Source organism: Pseudophryne corroboree, chromosome 9 (genome assembly GCF_028390025.1).
Source record: "Pseudophryne corroboree isolate aPseCor3 chromosome 9, aPseCor3.hap2, whole genome shotgun sequence".
Taxonomy (NCBI): domain Eukaryota; kingdom Metazoa; phylum Chordata; class Amphibia; order Anura; family Myobatrachidae; genus Pseudophryne; species Pseudophryne corroboree.
Genome location: NC_086452.1, coordinates 206,635,757 through 206,658,627, shown reverse-complemented (window position 1 = coordinate 206,658,627; position 22,871 = coordinate 206,635,757). Strand labels below are relative to the sequence as shown.

Below are 22,871 nucleotides of genomic sequence, written 5' to 3'. Positions count from 1 at the left end.
CAGCTACCTCATTACGCCTCTTTTTTTCTTTGCGTCATGTGCTGTTTGGGGAGTATTTTTTTGAAGGGCCATCCTGCGTGACACTGCAGTGCCACTCCTAGATGGGCCAGGTGTTTGTGTCGGCCACTTGGGTCGCTTATCTTAGTCACACAGCTACCTCATTACGCCTCTTTTTTTCTTTGCGTCATGTGCTGTTTGGGGAGTATTTTTTTGAAGAGCCATGCTGCGTGACACTGCAGTGCCACTCCTAGATGGGCCAGGTGTTTGTGTCGGCCACTTGGGTCGCTGAGCTTAGTCACACAGCTGCCTCATTGCACCTCTTTTTTTCTTTGCGTCATGTGCTGTTTGGGGAGTATTTTTTTGAAGGGCCATCCTGCGTGACACTGCAGTGCCACTCCTAGATGGGCCAGGTGTTTGTGTCGGCCACTTGTGTCGCTTAGCTTAGTCACACAGCGACCTAGGTGCGCCTCTTTTTTTCTTTGCGTCATGTGCTGTTTGGGGAGTATTTTTTTCAAGTGCCATCCTGTCTGACACTGCAGTGCCACTCCTAGATGGGCCAGGTGTTTGTGTCGGCCACTGTTTGTGTCGGCCACTTGGGTCGCTTAGCTTAGTCACACAGCTACCTCGGTGCAAATTTTAGGACAAAAAATAATATTGTGAGGTGTGAGGTGTTCCGAATAGACTGAAAATGAGTGGAAATTATGGTTATTGAGGATAGTAATACTTTGGGATCAAAATGACCCCCAAATTCTATGATTTAAGCTGTTTTTGAGGGTTTTTTGAAAAAAACACCCGAATCCAAAACACACCCGAATCCGACAAAAAATTTTCGGTGAGGTTTTGCCAAAACGCGTCCGAATCCAAAACCCGGCCGCGGAACCAAACCCACAACCAAAACACAAAACCCGAAAAATTTCCGGTGCACATCACTAATAAAGACATGTAGAATACTCAAGTGTTTGTAAAGTCACAGCGCTGTCTACAGGCGACTGTGCAAGGGACACTTTGCCCTGCAGTCCCAGAGACCAGCCGCAGCTATGCCAGCATCTCAGTCAGGTAGTGAGGGAAACTGTGAGGCAGCTCCAGGGTGGGAAAATCTGCAGTAGATGGCGCCCTGGGCCGGGGGAGGGGCTACAGGTCAAGCGTCGGCTCCCCTATGCTGGTCCTCACTGCCTGGTACTACAGAGTCTTATTAAAATGGCGTTAGTACACCCGACCTGGCGGTCTAGTGGGGTCCCTGCTCGGTGACAGTGTCCACGCCAGTGTCGCGCTCTGTCTGCCTAGATCATGACAGGAACGCGATTTAATGGTGGGTCATGCCTGGGGGACCCTCTTACCTCCTCCACGTAGCAGCCACGTGAACCAGGAAAGCGTCTGCGACCGCGTGCCTAAATCCGGGAACAGGCTGCGGGACTATGCAGTGCCGCTTGGGAGGAGATGGAGCCGCAGCATAGTGTGTCACACTGACATATCAGCACTACAGCCCATGAAGTCTTCTTAGAAGTCTTCTTAAGTGACTTGCTGCTGCAGGCACCAACTCGAAACTGTGCTCCAGTGCCTGGAGGCGGGGTTTATAGAGGAGACCCTATTGCATCCTGGGACAGCCTAAAGCTTTAGCCTGTTGGTGCCTCTGGATCAAGATCCACTCTACACCCTGATGTTTCCCTGTGGAACACAATGTACCCTGCTGCAGAAATATGTATATGTAATATACTGTATATACAGTATCTTGTTTTATGCTTGTCTAAAGCCTAAGCATGGTGTTACAATAAATGAGAACACAGACACCAAAGAGCACAAGAGTTAGTGATAATCTTATAAGAGTACTTTCACGTCTCGCTGAAAACCCCTTCCCTTCCAAATGTCCTAGATTCTGTTTTGGAGGGATTCATGTGCCTCAGGAACTGGTTAATGTACGTAGTTGCATCCAGAGACATAAAAAGGGCAGGGCCAGCGGGGCTCGTGCCTTTGGCGCCATGTCAGATCCAGTAGATGGGGCGCTGCCGGCTAGGGCAGTGTACACCCAGTGGAGTGTATGCCGCATTCACCTGCCCTTGATCTGCGTTGCTGCCTACCAGCAGATTTGGACATGGCTGCCAGGTTAATCCCCTGTGGGCCCTACTACTTTGGAGCTCCATCCACTATCATGGGTGTGGCCTATGCAGGCTTGAGCTGGTCCCTATCAGCAGGGCTGCCAAGAGAAAACCTGGGCCCTAATACAACAACTTCCTGTAGCCCCGCGCCCCCCCTGGAGGGGTTGTGAGCACAGCATGCTGGGGACATGGTCACACCTCTTTGGGGGCCTGTCTAGCACGTGAGAAGCACCAACTCACAGGAGCATGGCATGCCAGGGCAGTAGAGAGCCTAACTGGGCCTAGGTACTTTTCAGGGGGATGGCCTAATCACAGGAGGCATGGCCATGCACCCTTATAAAAAATACAGATAAAATTGTATTTTAAGCACTTCACTGGTCACATGGCAGCTCAGCACACAGCAGTGTATACTGAGCAGAGAAAAAAAGCTGCAGCTGTTCCAGTTAAGGGGGGGGGGGAGGGGGGAGGGGGGAAGGGGGGTGCTGCGACCACCACTGGGCCCCCTTATCAGACCTGGGCCCAGATAATTTATACCCCCCTCTCGACCCCACTGCCTATCAGACATCAACAGCAGTGCCGTTGCAGTGCTATGTTTAGCAGAAGCACTGTCTTTTACATACACAGGGGCGGATTCAAATCATATCGCACCTTCTATCTCCCGCCTAAAGTGACGGGAGATAGTGGGGCAATATTAAAATGTGCCCCGTTTTCGCGCTGATTGCGCTCATTACAGTCTTATGTAGGTGCGTCAAGTGCCTAAACCCAACTAGTAGTAGTAATGGGCGCAATCGTAAAGAGACCCATTTGGGCACCCAAACGGGTCTCTTTACACGCATTTCAGCTCGCTACCTCCGGAGGTAGCGAGCTGAAATAAAGTTGTCATGCCCGTCTGCAGTAACATTAGAATTCCGCCGGTGGGCGCGATAGGGGGTGGGAGGGAGCGAGGAACATTTGAATCCTGCCCACAGTGTGACAGAGGCAGCAGGAAAAATAACTGCAGCTCTGACCATTTCTGGATGCAGACAGGTTGACCAGTGACAAGAGGGGGTGCTTTCCATTCTGGTGCCTTACATCATGCAGCTCAGCTGAAGCACCGGCTATTATACAAGTGAGTGACCTAGCTGATCTCCTCGGTGGAGGGGACGGGACTGGCTGCAGTACTGACTGATTGTGCTGGCAGTACCTTAATGCATATTGCCGGGGCACCAGCTATATTACTACTCACTTCACAGATACTGAGTACTGACAAAGCCTCCTCTTCCTGCTCCACCCTGAGTCCCTGCCCCTCCTTCTTATCTCCTCACCTTATCTCCAGAGCTCTGCAACTCTGGAGTCTGAAAGACCTTCAAAAATAAGTAAGTGTCTGGGAAGGGAAAAAAGGGATGTAAGTGTTTTTTAATTTCATTTGTGGAAGGGGGGATATAATGTATACTATTACCATGTGTGTGGGGGGATGTAAGAATACTATCATGCATGAGCAGGGGGTGATGTAAGGGTATACTATTGTCATGTGTAGACAGGGAGGTGCTAAGGTATACTCTTGTGATTAGTGGGCAGGGGGTGTAAGTGGGTACTCTTGTGATTTGTGGTCAGGGGGTGTGAGTATATTACTACATACCCTCCAACATCTTACACAGAAAAATCGGTACAAATCCGAAAAAGGGGCGTGACCGCGGGTAAAGGGGGGGCGTGGCCACGCCCCTTTTCCTATACTTTCAATGATAGTTTGGAGAGGCAAAAATCGGTACAGACCATAAAAAAAAGGTACTGTACCTATTAAAAAGGTACAGTTGGAGAGTATGTTACTAGTGTACATTATGTTTAATAGGCAGGGCGGTGTAAGTTTATACTATTGTGATTAGTGGGTAGGGGGTGTGAGTGTATATTGTTGTCATTTGTGGGGAGTGGGGTGTAAGTGTATGCTATTGTTATGTGTGGGTGGGGTGTAAGTGCATATTATTTGTGGGCAGGAAAATGTATGTGATAAATGTATATTATTGTTTGTAGGAGGGGTGGGTGTACAAGAGTAATCAGCAAGGGTGGGAGTAAAAGGAAAAACCTATAATCCTAAATACTGCAGTCACCCACTGTGTCCTCTCCTGCCTCTCTTCCTATACTTACTCTCACACCTCCCAACATTTCTGATGGGGATGCGGGACATCTGTGCGGCAAAGCTGCGCCCATCTATGAACAAGGGGAGTCACAGAAGGGGCATGCCCAGCACTCTGTGAGCTGCTGGCATTTTCCCTCTGTCTCCAGTAAATAGTTTATTCACTGCTACTCTGCTAAGCAGAGTACTGAGTGACAGGAGCCTCCCAACTGCCCCCCGCCCCCAACTGCGGGACACTGCGGCCCGTGGGTGGGACAGTCGCAAGAAAATGGGACTGTCCCGCGAAAATTAGGACAGTTGATATGTATGTACTCTGGCTCTAGCCTGGTCCCTCCTCAGCTGCTGTCATTACACACCCTTCACTGCCAGAAGCACCTTATCCTTCACACCACTTCAATGGGCCCCAACCACTGCATTTTCCTGGTTGCCCCTTAGTGACCCATTCCGACATTGCCCACCAGTCCTCCAGTGAAAAATTACTAACCAACAAGTAACGTCATTTTACAGGCTGTGTTTTAAAAAATGACAGAAGTGTGATTGGTTGGCACTTTGTCTCTCTCCAGGCATTGAAAAAGTTCCCCCCATAAGTTTTCAGTTTTATAAGAGCTGCACTTTCCCTGCTGCATTGAAAAAAAAAAAAAAATACTGTAAAAATTAGGCATGTGCCCAACTAAAGCTAGACTACATACAAACTGATATGTTTGAAATGTTGTTTTTCAACCACAGAAATAATTGAATCAGAAAATAATTTTAAATGTCTTCAATGAAAATAGGGGAAGTAGAATTTTTGTTTCTGCAGCGGGGTACACTGGGGTTCCACAGGGATAACATAGGGGTGTAGAGTTGGATCTTGATCCTAAGCTCCAACCAGGGCCGGCGCTACCATTAGGCAGCTTTAGGCAGCTGCCTATGGGCGCTGGCCACTGGAGGGCGGCATGCTCCAATTAAATATATTTTACAAAAAAAAAAAATATTTTGATAAGTAAGCCCAGACCAGGGGCGGCCGCGGCGAGGGTTTAGCCTGCCACAGCCGTCAGTCACCTCACCGGCGCCAGTGTATTGATTTCCCTGCTCCATGATGTCTCTAACAGAAATAGACGGAGCTGCGCGTATGAGAGAGCAGGTCAGGAGACGGGCGCCGCCCACACTGACAGCCTAACACGCATCCTAGGCGCCGTCAGCACGAACATGCCGTGCGCTTGTGCGGCGCCCGTCTCCTGACCTGCTCTCTCATACGCGCAGCTCCGTCTATTTCTGTTAGAGACATGGAGCAGGGAAATCAACACACTGGCGTAGGTGAGGTGACTGACGGCTGTGGCAGGCTAGACCCTCGCCGCGGCCGGCCCTGGTCTGGGCTTACTTATCAAAATATTTTTTTTTTTTGTAAAATATATTTAATTGGAGCATCTGAAAGGCAAGAGAAGTCTCCCTATCCCCTCCCTCCCTGCCGCCCCGCGCCTCCCTATCCCCTCCCTTCCTGCCGCCCCACGTCTCCCTATCCTCTCCCTCCCACCCCGCGTCTCACTATCCCCTCACTGCCGCCCCGCGTCTCGCTATCCCCTCCCTCCCCGCCGCCCCGCGCCTCCCTATCCCCTCCCTCCCTGCCGCCCGCGTCTCCCTATCCTCTCCCTCCCACCCCGCGTTCACTATCCCCTCACTGCCGCCCCGCGTCTCGCTATCCCCTCCCTCCCTGCCGCCCCGCGTCTCCCTATCCTCTCCCTCCCACCCCGCGTCTCACTATCCCCTCACTGCCGCCCCGCGTCTCGCTATCCCCTCCCTCCCCGCCGCCCCGCACCTCCCTATCCCCTCCCTCCCCGCGCATCCCTATCCCCTCCCTCCCTGCCGCCCCGCGTCTCCCTATCCCCTCCCTCCCACCCCGCGTCTCACTATCCCCTCACTGCCGCCCCGCGTCTCGCTATCCCCTCCCTCCCCGCCGCCCCGCGTCTCCCTATCCTCTCCCTCCCACCCCGCGTCTCACTATCCCCTCACTGCCGCCCCGCGTCTCGCTATCCCCTCCCTCCCTGCCGCCCCGCGCCTCCCTATCCCCTCCCTCCCTGCCGCCCCGCGTCTCCCTATCCCCTCCCTCCCACCCCGCGTCTCACTATCCCCTCACTGACGCCCCGCGTCTCGCTATCCCCTCCCTCCCCGCCGCTCCGCGCCTCCCTATCCCCTCCCTTTCTGCCGCCCCGCGCCTCCCTGCCGCCCCGCGTCTCCCTATCCCCTCCCTCCCACCCCGCGTCTCACTATCCCCTCCCTGCCGCCCCGCGTCTCGCTATCCCCTCCCTCCCCGCCGCCCCGCGCCTCCCTATCCCCTCCCTCCCTGCCGCCCCGCGCCTCCCTATCCCCTCCCTACCTGCCGCCCCGCGTCTCCCTATCCCCTCCCTCGCACCCCGCGTCTCACTATCCCCTCCCTGCCGCCCCGCGTCTCGCTATCCCCTCCCTCCCTGCCGCCCCGCGCCTCCCTATCTCCTCCCTCCCACCCCGCATCTCCCTATCCCCTCCCTTCCACCTCGCGTCTCCCTATCCCCTCCCTCCCACCCCACGTCTCCCTATCCCCTCCCTCCCTGCCGCCCCGCGTCTTCCTATCCCCTCCCTCCCACCCCACGTCTCCCTATCCCCTCCCTCCCTGCCGCCCCGCGCCTCCCGATGTTGGAGTTGCCTACAGCAGCGGCAGCTCCGGAGACAACAGGCAGCGCTGTTACCTCTATTTCCGTGCCCTCAGCATCTCCGGCAGCATCTGCTTCCTCCGGGACTGAGGAACCAGGACCACTAAGGCGAGGGGTGGGGGGAGTTGTGCTTGGTGGCAAGTGTCTGGGCAGCTCACCCCCAGATCACTTGGACTGCAGCTCCCCCCCTTGTGATCTGGGGGCGAGCTGCAGTCCAAGTGATCTGGGGGTGAGCTGCAGTCCAAGTGATCTGGGGGTAAGCTGCAGTCCAAGTGATCTGGGCAAGATCACTTGGACTCCAGCTCACCCCCAGATCACTTGGACGCAGGGACAGGGAAAAATAAATAAAATAAATGTAAAAAAATGATATATTTATATCACAGCTGCCCGCCTCCCACCGCTGACCAGCGCTTACTTCTGCACGCTGCACCGCCATTGAAAGCTGACCACCGCAGACCACAACTGGCGGTGGTCAGAGGGACATCAACGCCTCAGCGAAGAAGGACAGCTTAGTACCGCCGCATCCCCCGCAGACCATGGGCTCATCCGCCACCGACAACCACAGTCCCTTCCGCACCTCCGCTGCACATATCAGGTAATGTTACCCTATGTCCCTGCTGTCACGCTCTCAGTCCCTGCTGTCACTCTCTCAGTCCCTGCTGTCACTCTCTCAGTCCTTGCTGTCACTCTCTCTCCCTGTCCCTGATTTGTGGGTCATACCGTTTGCTATAATGTGAATTTCGGCTCATACCATGTGCTATAATGTGAATTTCGGCTCATACCATGTGGTAAAATCAGAATTTTGGCTCATACCGTATGCTGTAATGTGAATTTCGGGTCATACCGTGTGCTATAATGTGAATTTCGGCTCATACAGTGTGGTAAAATCTGAAATTTTGGGTCATAGCGTGTTCTGTAACGTGAATTTCGGCTCATACCGTGTGCTGTAATGTGAATTTCGGCTCATACCGTGTGCTGTAATGTGAATTTCGGCTCATACCGTGTGCTGTAATGTGAATTTCGGCTCATACTGTGTGCTGTAATGTGAATTTCGGCTCATACGGTGTGCTGTAATGTGAATTTAGGCTCATACTGTGTGGTAAAATATGAATTTCGGATCATACCATGTGCTGTAGTGTGAATTTTGGCTCATACCATGTGCTGTAGTGTGAATTTCGGCTCATTCCGTGTGCTGTAATGTGAATTTCTAGATAGTATAAGAATTTCTAGATAGTATAAGGGGTCCTAATACACTGAAGGACACGCCCCCATTTGAGTGGCCACACCCCCTCTTCCGGAGGCGCGCGCATAATTGCAACCTTCACTTTTCCATACCCCCACTTCAAAATGTCCACTTCGACCACTGTATATGTATGTGTGTGTGTATATGTATATTCAAGTAGGGCATACACACTTGCCGCTGCTCTCCGGGGTTGCGTGGCTGCATCAAGGGAGGAGGTAAGAGGGTCCCCCAGGCAAGACCCGATGGAAATCGCGATCCGGCGCAGTCTTTAGGAGATGGATCGAGTGCGCTGGCGTGGACACTGTGGCAGTACAGGGACCCCACTAGACCACCAGAGCAAAGGGCACAGGTCGGATTACCTCATAATTCGTTTTGCTAAGGCCCGCAGTACCCAGTGGTGAAGTCCAGCAAGGGGATAAGGCTCTGACCTGTAGCCCCTCCCCCAGCCCCAGGCGCCATTTACTGCTAATGTTCCCGCCCTGGAGCTGCATCTCTCTGTCTCCCTCACTCCCTGTCAGCGTTTGGGTGCCATTACACACATGCTGAGCTGACTTTGGGACTGCTGGTCAATGTCTCCTTTGTAAAGCCGCCTGCATCATCAGCGCTGAGCATTTACAGGACACCTAACTATTCTACATATCTTTTAGATTGTGTTAGTTAAGAACATGTGCATACATTCAGAGCTATTTAGTACATGTACCCTGGGATATACATCCAGTCTTTACTGTGCATTGTTATATCTACAGTATATACATATATAGCTTACTTTGTAGTGCAGTTACTTAGTATTGCTAGTCCAGTTCAGTTTTATTGTTTGTTATAATTTCTGCATTGTACATGTGACTGTGTGTGTGTCAGTAGCTGCTGTGTGATTTCCATTCCGTGTATCTCACATATACTGCTATCCCTATATTCTGTACCCTGAAGGGGGTTAAGTTTGTCAGGGTTATCATATAATATAGTGTTTCACAGGATATACTTTTTTGGTAGTTTTCTCTGTGTATTACAGTCACCATATACCTCTTAAATCCTCTGTGTGTGCTCTGCTTGCAGTCACACTATACAGTGGGATTTCTGCCAGGTACTTTGTCTGCTTATATTGTACTATTTTGCCCTACGGTTATGCTTTCATATAATGTCAGCTAAACAGGGTGATAATTCTATGGCTGATCCTGCAACATGCAGTGCTACTACCATGGATGTCTCTGAGGAGAATATTGCAGCTGTTGGTTCAGGTACTGGGGGTTTTATACCCCTCAGTCAGTCTACAGCAATAGGGGCGAATCATGACCCGCCGTGTTCTACATTTTCTACTTTACTGACTACGCTGGTAACTAGACTTGCACCCCCTACGGGACCTCCTGTGCCATTACAGCCACATATTGTCCCTGCAGTTAATCTGTCTTGGGCAGAAACTGTGTCCTCTCAGTTACAGCAATTAAATCAGTCTTTGGCTAAGCAAAATCCTAACCCTCGCCTACCTAAGACTAAGGGGTCATCTAAGCAGGCTATTACTTCCTCACAATCCACATGTTTCAGATACTTCATCTGATGAAGATGGCTCATATACTGACTCCTCAGACACTGATGCAGATGCTTATGATGGGGAATCTATGACACAAGTGGATGTTCCTGACCTCTTGGAGGCTATCAGGCTGATTCTTCAAATTGATGATGATGAAGAACCTCTAGCTCCCTCTAAGAAACCAGATAAGTTCAAGCGTCAGAAAGTTAATAAATTAGTTTTGCCCCACCCTGACCACTTAGTTGACATACGTCAGGAATCCTGGGAGTATCCAGGAAATAAATTCTTCCTGTCTAAAAAGATGCTAGCTCGTTATCCCCTTGCTGCAAAGTTAAGGAAACATTGGGAAACACCACCGCCGGTGGACCCACAAGCCGCGTGTCTGGTGGTGTCCTCTGCTCTGCCTATCACTACCGTCACCTCTCTAAAAGAACCGATGGATAAGCGTGTGGAGAGTTGCTTGAAGTCTATTTACACTCTTGCTGGAGCTGTGCACAGACCTACTATTGCGGCCTCTTGGGTAGCTAAAGCTATTGAGGCCTGGGTTCAGGAATTTGAAACGGAACTACCATCTAATTTTCCTGATAATGCAAAACAGTGTCCTTCATACATTATTACAGCCTCATTATATTCAGAAGGCCGCATCTGATGCAGGTATCCTGGTGACCAAAGCTTTTACTACGTCTATTCTGGCTCACCGGATCCTCTGGTTACGGTCCTAGTCTGTAGATCTGGACTCTAAAAAGACCTTGGAGGTGATCCCTTTTAAAGGAAACATACTTTTCTCTAACGTCCTAGTGGATGCTGGGGACTCCGTAAGGACCATGGGGAATAGACGGGCTCCGCAGGAGACTGGGCACTCTAAAGAAAGATTTAGTACTACCTGGTGTGCACTGGCTCCTCCCTCTATGCCCCTCCTCCAGACCTCAGTTAGAATCTGTGCCCGGCCAGAGCTGGGTGCTTTTAGTGAGCTCTCCTGAGCTTGCTAATAAGAAAGTATTTTAGTTAGGTTTTTTTATTTTCAGAGAGCTTCTGCTGGCAACAGACTCTCTGCTACGTGGGACTGAGGGGAGAGAAGCAAACCTACTAACTGCGGCTAGGTTGCGCTTCTTAGGCTACTGGACTCCATTAGCTCCAGAGGGATCGAACACAGGACCTGGCCTTGTCGTCCGTTCCCGGAGCCTCGCCGCCGTCCCCCTCGCAGAGCCAGAAGTCGGAAGCCGACAGAAGCAAGAAGACATCGAAATCGGCGGCAGAAGACTCCTGTCTTCACATGAGGTAGCGCACAGCACTGCAGCTGTGCGCCATTGTGCCCACACTACCCACACACTCCGGTCACTGTAGGGTGCAGGGCGCAGGGGGGGGCGCCCTGGGCAGCAATTAGGATACCTCTTGGCAAAAAGACACATATATACAGCTGGGCACTGTATATATGTACGAGCCCCCGCCATTTTATTACACAGACTCAGGACTGAAGCCCGCCGCTGAGGGGGCGGGGCCTTCTTCCTCAGCACTAACCAGCGCCATTTTCTCTTCACAGCTCCCCAGGCTCTCCCTTGCAGTATCAAGGTAGAAAAAGGGTAAAAAGAGAGGGGGGGCACATAAATTTAGGCGCAAATTATCATAAACAGCAGCTACTGGGTAAACACTAAGTTACTGTGTAATCCCTGGGTTATATAGCGCTGGGGTGTGTGCTGGCATACTCTCTCTCTGTCTCCCCAAAAGGCCTTGTGGGGTCCTGTCCTCAATTAGAGCATTCCCTGTGTGTGTGCGGTGTGTCGGTATGTTTGTGTCGACATGTTTGACGAGGACGGTTACGTGGAGGCAGAACAAGTGCAAGTGACTGTGGTGTCGCCGCCGACGGCGCCGACACCTGATTGGATGGATATGTGGAAGGAATTAAATGATAACGTAAGCTCCTTGCATAAAAGGTTGGATAATCAGTCAGGGTCTCACCCCGTGTCTGATTCTGCAGCTCAGAGGCCGTCAGGGTCTCAAAAGCGCCCACTATCCAAGTTGGTTGACACAGGGATTCTGACTCCAGTGTCGATGACGATGAGGCAAAGTTGCAGCCTAAAATGACTAAAGCCATCCGATACATGATTATAGCAATGAAGGATGTATTGCACATATCGGAGGAAAACCCTGTCCCTGACAAAAGGGTGTATATATATATGGGGAGAAAAAGCAAGAGGTGACTTTTCCCCCTTCACATGAGTTAAATGAATTATGTGAAAAAGCATGGGATTCCCACGATAAGAAAGTGCTGATTTCCAAAAGGTTACTTATGGCGTACCCTTTCCCGCCAACGGACAGGATGTGCTGGGAATCCTCCCCTAGGGTAGATAAAGCTCTGACACACTTATCTAAAAAGGTGGCCCTGCCGTCACAGGATACGGCCACCCTAAAGGATCCTGCAGATAGGAAGCAGGAAAGTATCCTGAAGTCTGTTTATGCACACTCAGGTACTATACTGAGGCCGGCTATTGCGTCGGCCTGGATGTGTAGTGCTGTAGCAGCATGGACAGATAATCCTTAGACAAGGATACCATTTTACTGACCCTGGGTCATATAAAAGACGCTGTCCTATATATGAGGGATGCCCAGAGGGACATTTGCCTACTGGGCTCTAGAATAAATGCAATGTCAATTTCTGCCAGAAGTTCCTGTGGACTCGGCAATGGACAGGTGATGCCGACTCCAAAAAGCACATGGAGGTGTTACCTTACAAGGGTGAGGAATTGTTTGGGGACGGTCTCTCGGACCTAGTTTCCACAGCTACAGCTGGGAAGTCAAACTTTTTGCCATATATTCCCTCACAGCCTAAGAAAGCACCGTATTACCAAATGCAGTCCTCTCGATCACAGAGAAGCAAGAAGGTCAGAGGTGCGTCCTTTCTGGCCAGAGGCAGGGGTAGAGGAAAGAAGCTGCACAACACAGCTAGTTCCCAGGAACAGAAGTCCTCCCCGGATTCCACTAAATCCACTGCATGACGCTGGGGCTCCACAGGAGCCAGGAGCGGTGGGGGCGCGTCTCCGAAATTTCAGCCACCAGTGGGTTCGCTCACAGGTGGGTCCCTGGGCTATACAGATTGTGTCTCAGGGATACAAGCTGGAATTCGAAGTGATGCCCCCTCACCGTTACCTCAAATCGGCCCTGTCAGCTTCCCCCATAGAAAGGGAAGTAGTGTTAGCGGCAACTCACAAGTTATATCTCCAGCAGGTGGTGGTAAAGGTTCCCCTCCTTCAACAAGGAAGAGGATACTATTCCACAATGTTTGTGGTACCGAAACCGGACGGTTCGGTAAGACCCATATTGAATTTAAAATTCCTGAATTTTTATCTGAAAAGATTCAAGCTCAAAATGGAATCGCTCAGAGCGGTCATTGCAAGCCTGGAAGAGGGGGATTTTATGGTGTCTCTGGACATCAAGGATGCGTACTTGCATGTCCCCATTTATCCACCTCATCAGGAGTACCTCAGGTTTTTGTCATTACCAATTCCATTCCAGACGTTGCCGTTTTGCCTGTCCACGGCACCGAGAATATTTACCAAGGTGATGGCGGAAATTATGGTGCTCCTTCGGAAGCAAGGGGTTACGATTATCCCATACTTGGACGATCTCCTCATAAAGGCGAGGTCCAGGGAGCGGTTGCTGATCAGCGTAACACTCTCTCAGGAAGTGTTGCAACAGCACGGCTGGATTCTGAATATTCCAAAGTCGCAGCTGATTCCTACGACGCGTCTTCCCTTCCTGGGCATGATTCTGGACACAAACCAGAAAAAGGTGTTTCTCCCGGAGGAGAAGGCTCAGGAGCTCGTGACTCTGGTCAGAGGCCTCCTAAGACCAAAACAGGTATCGGTGCATCACTGCACGCGTGTCCTGGGAAAGATGGTGGCGTCATACGAAGCCATTCCCTTCGGCAGGTTCCATGCGAGGATCTTTCAGTGGGATCTGTTGGACAAGTGGTCTGGATCGCATCTTCAGATGCATCGACTGATCACCCTGTCTTCCAGGGCCAGGGTGTCTCTTCTGTGGTGGCTGCAAAGTGCTCACCTCCTCGAGGGCCGCAGGTTCGGCATACAGGACTGGGTCCTGGTGACCACGGATGCAAGCCTCCGAGGATGGGGGGCAGTCACTCAGGGAAGAAACTTCCAGGGGCTGTGGTCAAGTCAGGAGACTTGTCTGCACATCAATATCCTGGAACTAAGAGCCATATACAACGCCCTGAGTCAAGCGGAGCCTCTGCTTCGAAACCAACCAGTGCTGATTCAGTCAGACAACATCACGGCAGTGGCCCATGTAAACCGCCAGGGCGGCACAAGAAGCAGGGTGGCAATGGCAGAAGCCACCAGGATTCTTCGTTGGGCGGAGAATCACGTACTAGCACTGTCAGCAGTGTTCATTCCGGGAGTGGACAACTGGGAAGCAGACTTCCTCAGCAGGCACGACCTCCACCCGGGAGAGTGGGGACTTCATCAAGAAGTCTTCACGCAGATTGCAAATCGATGGGAACTGCCACAGGTGGACATGATGGCATCCCGTCTCAACAAAAAGCTAAAAAGATATTGCGCCAGGTCAAGGGACCCTCAGGCCATAGCTGTGGACGCACTAGTAACACCGTGGGTGTTACAGTCGGTCTATGTGTTTCCTCCTCTTCCTCTCATACCAAAGGTGCTGAGAATTGTAAGACAAAGAGGAGTGAGAACAATACTCATTGTTCCGGATTGGCCAAGAAGGACTTGGTACCCGGAATTGCAAGAAATGCTCACAGAGGACCCGTGGCCTCTGCCTCTCAGACAGGACCTGTTACAACAAGGGCCCTGTCTGTTCCAAGACTTACCGCGGCTGCGTTTGACGGCATGGCGGTTGAACGCCGGATCCTAGCGGAAAAAGGCATTCCGGATGAAGTTATTCCTACGCTGATAAAGGCTAGGAAGGATGTGACAGCAAAGCATTATCACCGTATATGGCGAAAATATGTTGCTTTGTGTGAGGCCAGGAAGGCCCCTACAGAGGAATTCCAGCTGGGTCGATTCCTGCACTTCCTACAGTCAGGAGTGACTATGGGCCTGAAATTAGGGTCCATAAAGGTCCAGATTTCAGCCCTATCCATTTTCTTCCAAAAAGAACTGGCTTCACTGCCTGAGGTTCAGACGTTTGTTAAGGGAGTGCTGCATATTCAGCCCCCTTTTGTGCCACCAGTGGCACCTTGGGATCTTAACGTGGTGTTGAGTTTCCTGAAATCCCACTGGTGTGAGCCACTTAAGACCGTGGAGCTAAAGTATCTCACGTGGAAAGTGGTCATGCTGTTGGCCTTAGCTTCGGCTAGGCGTGTGTCAGAATTGGCGGCTTTGTCATGTAAAAGCCCCTATCTGGTTTTCCATATGGATAGGGCAGAATTGCGGACTCGTCCGCAATTTCTGCCAAAGGTGGTGTCATCCTTTCATTTGAACCAGCCTATTGTGGTGCCTGCGGCTACTGGTGACTTGGAGGATTCCAAGTTGCTTGACGTAGTCCGGGCTTTGAAGATTTATGTGACCAGAACGGCTGGAGTCAGGAAGACTGACTCGCTGTTTGTCCTGTATGCATCCAACAAGCTGGGTGCTCCTGCTTCAAAGCAAACTATTGCTCGCTGGATCTGTGGCACGATTCAGCAGGCTCATTCTGCGGCTGGATTGCCGCATCCAAAATCAGTGAAAGCCCATTCCACAAGAAAGGTGGGCTCTTCTTGGGCGGCTGCCCGAGGGGTCTCGGCATTACAGCTTTGCCGAGCTGCTACTTGGTCGGGTTCAACCACATTTGCAAAGTTCTACAAGTTTGATACCCTGGCTGAGGAGGACCTTGAGTTTGCCCATTCGGTGCTGCAGAGTCATCCGCACTCTCCCGCCCGTTTGGGAGCTTTGGTATAATCCCCATGGTCCTTACGGAGTCCCCAGCATCCACTAGGACGTTAGAGAAAATAAGATTTTACTCACCGGTAAATCTATTTCTCGTAGTCCGTAGTGGATGCTGGGCGCCCGTCCCAAGTGCGGACTTTCTGCAATACGTGTATATAGTTATTGCTTACTAAAGGGTTATGTTATGTGGCATCAGTTGAGTGATGCTTGTTTGTTGTTCATACTGTTAACTGGGTAAGTTTATCACGAGTTATACGGTGTGATTGGTGTGGCTGGTATGAGTCTTACCCTGGATTCCAAAATCCTTTCCTTGTAATGTCAGCTCTTCCGGGCACAGTTTCCTTAACTGAGGTCTGGAGGAGGGGCATAGAGGGAGGAGCCAGTGCACACCAGGTAGTACTAAATCTTTCTTTAGAGTGCCCAGTCTCCTGCGGAGCCCGTCTATTCCCCATGGTCCTTACGGAGTCCCCAGCATCCACTACGGACTACGAGAAATAGATTTACCGGTGAGTAAAATCTTATTTTTGGGGAAGACCTCAATAAGATTGTTGCTGACTTAGCATTGGCTAAGACTGCATGTCTACCTAGTACTACACCTTCGTCCCTGAAGGCTAAGAGTACTTCCTTTCGATCCTTTCAACCTCCAGGTAAAGCAAAGGGTCAGGCGTACCCAAAACAGGCTCGCACTTCCAAACCCACTAAGCCCAAACCTAAACGTGCCTGGGCTGCCTGTCAGCCTGCTTCCAAAACAGACAAGCCTGATGCATGATGGGGCACAGACCACTTCTGATGCCTGGGTAAGGGAAGTCGTGTCATGAACCGATCACTCACCTCTGCGGGTTCTGGGGTCCGTCCATTGCCGGCGCAGAAGCTCGTGGTGCTGTACGGCCGAGTGGGGATGCGGCGTGGTCAGCGGCAGAGGTGATGCAGGTTCTGGGAGCTGGGAGTGCAGAGACCAAATGGCCAAAGGCACCGCTATGTGTCTGCAGTATAGGAGGTGGCCATGTTAGAGACCAAATGAGCACCTGAGAGCACTTGTGAAACACTTGTGGGTGTTAGCCAATCCAGTGCTTGTGCTGCCTTTATGTAGGCTGGGATTATGTTACTCTGAGCCAGTGCTTTGTTGTATCTACTATATGCCCTAGCTCTGTGCTCTCTCCGTGGATTTCCGTTTGATTCCAGTGGTCCAGATATCACCTCCGCTCCCAGAGGTCTGCCTGCAGCCTTCACTGCAAAAGATCCACCAGCTCCCTGCTGTGCTGTCAGTCACTCGCTCTCCCAGTGGCAACAAGTGAATTTCCAGAGTCCTGTCTGCCTACTTCAATCACACAGCCTTTGGAAGATTCTACTAAATTCAGGTGCTCATTTAATCAGCTCCCAGTTTAACCCATTCATCACCATTGTCGTCTGCTGCAGTTTCACAGTGCTGTGTTATCATCACAACTCGCAAGTATTCCATTCAGTATTGTATTTTCATTGTTGCTGCGATCAAGGACATTTCTTTACAGCCTTCCAGTTTAATCTTTAAGCTTCAGTACAAGTCTCTACATGTATGCATTTATGTCTGCAATATCCAGTTAACAAACTGTTATCCTTACAGTTTGGCACCAATCATTGCTTCATTTGGACAATTCGTCATTCATTCACAAGCCTGTTTAAAAACTCAGTTATATGAACATTTTTTCAATGCATCTTTAAGACTTTTCCTGCTTATCATTATACCATTCATTGCAATATGTCAGTATATATATGGTGATTAATAATTTTGTCATTTAACTCCTTACTGGAATTGTTGCCTTTAATAAATATATGAAAATGAACTTTCTTCTTCCTCCCTGCTTTCATCATACCCCAGTACCTAAACCTTTGGTTGGTCTAGGGTTAATGGATTCACAAAAACACTTGGCCCTGACAAGTCATCGCTCACGGATACGCCATCTCTTTCAAGAAACGTCCCCCTAGCCAGTTGACAAACATCCCTACGGATCCGGTGAAAGCAAAAACTCTCCATCTGGTGGTGCAATCCCTCCTGGACATGGGAGTGATAGTGCCAGTGCCTCTGACTCAGAGAGGCAGGAGGTACTATTCAATGCTGTTCCTAGTTCCGAAGCCGAATAGTTCTTCCCGGCCCATACTCAACCTCAAGTCTTTGAGCAAGTTTGTGAAAGTTTCCAAATTCCGGATCGAAACTCTTCACTTTATTGTTCTTGCTTTGGAGCTCAAGGACTATATTGTGTCCCTGGACATACAGGATGCTTACCTGCATATACCTATTGCAGTGTCGCATCAGCAATACCTGTGGTTTGCTATTGGCAACCTCCATTTTCAATTTCCAGGCCTTACCTTTTGGTCTGACCACGGCTCCAAGAATTTTCACCAAGGTCATGGCGGTCATGACGGCTCTACTCCACCGTCAGGGTATCAGGATCCTGCCGTATGTAGACGACTTGTTGATCCTGGTGAACTCCCAGAGGTTCTCCTCCATCATCTGGAGCTGACGGTCCAATTCCTGCAAGCCCACAGGTGGCTCATCAACTGGAAGAAATCCTCACTGGTTCCTGCTCAGAGCATGGTACCTGGGGGCGTTACTGGACACACACAACCAACGGTTGTTTTTGTCTCTGGAGAAGGTCCTGAAACTTCAGGACAAGATAAAAGGTTCCTCTCTCATCCACGTGTGTCGATACACTCGGCGATGCAAGTACTAAACCTCATGGTGTCGGCTTTCGATATGGTGGAGTATGCTCAATTTCATTCCCACCCTCTGCAGAAGTTGATACTCTCTGAGTGGGACGGCCTGCCTCACCGGATCAGGACTCACATGGTCTCTTTGACTCTGGAGGTCCGCCTGTCACTGAGCTGATGGCTACAGGAATGGCAATTGAGCAGGGGTCGTCCCATCTGGATCTCCAACTGGGTCCTTTTGACGACGGATGCTGGTCTGCGGGGTTGGGGCGCAGTGTCTCTTCAGGGTCGGTGGACCAGGGAGGAATCTCTCCTCCCGATAAACATTCTAGAATTGCGGGCAGTGTTCAATGCATTGACTCTAGCCCTGCCTCTGGTACAGAACAGGCCTGTTCAAGTACAGTCAGACAACGCCCCCACGGTGGCATACATAAATAATCAAATCGTCACTTGAAGCCGCATGGCAATGATGGAAGTATCAAAAATCCTTTGTTGGGCGGAAGACCATCTGCCAGCCATATCGGCAGTGTTCATTCCGGGAGTCCTCAACTGGGAAGCGGACTTCCTCAGTCGTTAGGACATACAGTACACACAGGAGAGTGGAGCCTTCATCCGGAAGTCTTTCAACTCCTAGTGGACAAGTGGGGCCTACCAGATGTAGACCTGATGGCGTCTCGACACAATCACAAGGTTCCGGTCTTCGGAGCAAGGACAAGGGATCCTCAAGCAGCATTCGTGGACGCCCTGGCAATTCCATGGAACTTTCGGCTGCCGTATGTGTTCCCTCCAGTGTCACTCCTGCCCAGGGTAATAAGGAAGTTCAAGCAAGAAGGAGGAATACTACTTCTAATCCCTCCAGCATGGCCCAGACGGCATTGGTTCTCAGATCTACAGGGTCTCTCGATAGAGCATCCTCTTCTACTTCCGCAATGCCCAGACCTCCTCGTTCAGGGCCCTTGTGTCTACCAGGATTTGGCCCGGCTGGCTTTGATGGCGTGGCTCTTGAAACTTCCGTACTGGGGGCCAAATGATTTTCTGAGGCGGTCATTCAAACTATGTTGAAGGACCGTAAACCGGCGTCTGCTCGGATTTATCATAGGGTCTGGAATTCTTACTTCGCCTGGTGTGCAACTAACCATTATGTCGCATACAAGTTCAGCACTGCCAAGCTTTTGGCTTTCCTGCTACAAGGCCTGGACTTAGGCCTTCTGCCTTGTTGATCTGGTTTCAGAGAAAAATTGTGACTCTGCCTGATGTTCATACATTCGTGCAGGGTGTTTTGCGGATTCAACCTACCTATGTCCCGTCTGTGGCTCAACGGGATTTGTTGGTTGTTCTGGACGCCTTACAAGAGTCTCCGTTTGAACCGCTTGAGTCTGTGGACCTTAAGTGGCTCACTCTTAAGGTCTTTTTCTTGCTGGCTATTGCCTCTGCTAGACGGGTTTCAGACTTGGGTGCCTTGTCCTGTCGGTCACCGTTTCTGATTTTTCACCATGGCCGGGCAGTTTTTCGAACTCGCCCGGGTTATTTGCCTAAGGTGGTGTCGTCTTTCCACCTTAACCAGGATATTGTGGTTCCGGCATTTACCTCTCCAGGTTTGTTCTCCAATGAGCGGTCTTTGGACGTGGTACGGGCTCTCCGTATTTATGTGAAGAGAACAGCTTCTCTTAGGAGATCTGATTCTCTCTTTATTCTGTTTGGTTTTCACAAACGTGGCTGGCCTGCTAATAAGCAGACCTTGGCCAGATGGATTAGAATGGTGATTGTACATGCTTATGTACAGGCTGGCCTTCCAGCTCCTGCTACCATTAAAGCCCATTCTACTCGGTCTGTTGGACCTTCTTGGGCAGCTCACCGTGGTGCGACCCTTGAACAATTGTGCAAGGCGGCTACGTGGTCCTCAGTGAACACGTTCATAAGGTTCTATGCTTTCGATTCTTCCACCTTCCAGGATGCCTTCTTTGGATGCTGGGTTCTTGTGCCCGCTACAGTGCGTTCCCTTTCCATGAGGAACTGCTTTAGGACATCCCCGATGTTATCCCTATGGAACATCAGTGTACCCCGCTGCAGAATAGGAGATTTATGGTAAGAACTTACCTCTGTTAGATCTCTTTCTGTAAGGTACACTGGGTTCCACAGGGCGCCCACCCTGACACACTTAGCTTCTTTGGGTTTGTATGGCATTAGCCGCTGGTACCTTCTCCTGTTGTGAGATTGTAGTGTATGTGGCTACTAACCGTTGTCGTCTCTCCTACCTGCTACTGCATTGGACTGGTTAACAAAACTAAGCTCCAGTGTCTGGAGGTGGGGATATAGAGGAGGCAGTGCTAAGAATCCTGGGAACAGTCAAAGCTTTTAGCCTGTTGGTGCCTCGGATCAAGATCCAACTCTACACCCCGATGTTATCCCTGTGGAACCCAGTGTACCTCGCAGAAAGAGATTTAACAAAGGTAAGTTCTTTTCATAAACCTCCTTTTTAGCATGTCTGGGAAATAACAAAGTGAGTGTGGTGAGCAACTTTTTATGCCATTCCATGTTTTATAGTACACTAGCATTAATTCATACCTCTCAACATTAGATTGGCACCCGGGACTCCCCTGTGCGGCATAGGGTGTGGCCTTGAGGGAAGGGGGGGTGTCTTTGCAGGAATGAAGCGATTGCAAGCCATTCCCCTGTATTCGTTACTTTGTGGGCATGGCTATCACTCTGATCTGCTGGCCATGCCTCCTGCTCCTGTATTTCCCATGAACAGATGCTGTGAGCAGCAGAGCAGCAAGTGACGGGAACCTCACAACTGCCCCCACCACCACCGCAGGACACTGCGTCCCCGGGGGGTGGGACAGCTGGACAGTCCCAAAAAAACGGGATTGCTCCATGAAAATCGGGACAGTTGGGAGGTATGATTAAATATGGGGCCTAATTCAGACATGATCGCAGCAGCAAAATCTTTCTCTTATGGGCAAAACCATGTGCACTACAGGTGGGGCAGATATAACGTGCAGAGAGAGTTAGATTTGGGTGGGTTATTTTGTTTCTGTGCAGGGTAAATACTGGCTGCTTTATTTTTACACTGTAATTTAGATTTCAGTTTGAACACACCCCACCAAAATCTAACTCTCTGCATATGTTATATCTGTCCCACCTGCAGTGCACATGATTTTGCCCATTAAAGAAAAATGTTTCTGTTTCGGTCAGGTCTGAAATAGGCCCATAGTCTGCTCATATACTGATAGGCTCGTAGCTGCATATTTTTTTTAGGCCTCTTATCAAGATTACTGAACAAGCTCATAATCACTATTGGCCTTATTCAGAGTGCTCAGAATTGAGAATTGAGTCAAATCTAAGTTGTTGTTTTTTTTAGCAAACTGCGCATGCGTCAAGGTCTGCATTGGCAGCTTAGGCAAAACTCTGGGTATCAAATAAATGCTCTGTCTCAGTTGTTTCTCGCTTATGGCTGAATGGACACTATTGGTTGTCAAAGGGGTGTTTGGACATAGAAGCACATGGAGCCAGAGGGAGCTGTGGCATAGTCGGAGGTGCTACTCACTATCAGGGATAGACTGGAGCTCTAAAGCAGCCTGGGCATTGTACTATTGGGCATGTTCATGACTTAAGGGGGCATGCCACGAGTCACAGCGCCCCCGTAACTGTGTGTCATGCAATGCGGCCAGACCAGCCCTTCAGGCCATCAGCCCTTATGGAATTTACCAGAAGGACTAGACAGCAGGTCCGGCCCTGCTCACCATAAATCATACTTGCCTACTTTCGAAAACGTTTTTTAGGGAGATGTGAAAGTAACATCAGTGCAGATATGTACTGCTAGATCTGAGAAGCGTGTCATAAAAATGACTTACATCCAAATGTAAATGAGCCCCATAGTTAGTAAGATCTACTTGTTGAAGAAAAGACACTGATATTTTGCAGGATTTGTTTGTGTATTTTGTTTTACAAGAAATTCCATATACTGTAAATGGCCACAAGAAACCTTATTTAAAATGCATGTAGCCATAGGGATCATTGGGGCAGATGTATTAACCTGGAGAAGGCATAAGGAAGTGATAAACCAGTGATATGTGCAAGGTGATAAAGGCACCAGCCAATCAGATCCTAACTGTTAATTAACATATTGGAGCTGATTGGCTGGTGCCTTTATCACCTTGCACATATCACTGGTTTATCACTTCCTTATGCCTTCTCCATGTTAATACATCTGCCCCATTGTGCCTTATAACCAGGGGCAAACGCAGGATTTTTAAAGGGGGGTTTCATATATATATATATATATATATATATATATATACAATCATACATACATACATACATACATACATACATACATACATACATACACGTGTGTGTGTTCCCTGGAGAAGGGTAATAAACGTTGGATATGACGGGCTTCTTAATTGATTTTTACACGATTCCCAGACCGAGGAGTGCCATCATTGCGCGCTCTCTCTCTCTCTCTCTCTCTCTCTCTCTCTCTCTCTCTCTCTCTCTCTCTCTCTCTCTCTCTCTCTCTCTCTCTCTCTCTATATATATATATATATATATATATATATATATATATATATACACACACACACACAGCTGTATAGATATAGCGCACATGTATGTCTAACACACGCCTACAGTATATATAGGACACA

General features: G+C 50.0%; 1 long non-coding RNA gene across 1 annotated transcript in view; it reads left to right on the top strand.

The window, feature by feature from the left end:
- The first annotated feature begins 3,202 nt into the window (after positions 1-3,202).
- Positions 3,203-22,871, top strand: part of LOC134956892 (uncharacterized) — a 79,911-nt gene continuing 60,242 nt past the window's right edge. Inside the window, exons 1-2 of the long non-coding RNA XR_010186268.1 lie at positions 3,203-3,448; positions 7,253-7,464. This is a non-coding gene — a long non-coding RNA (uncharacterized LOC134956892). The remainder of the gene's footprint in view (positions 3,449-7,252; positions 7,465-22,871) is intronic.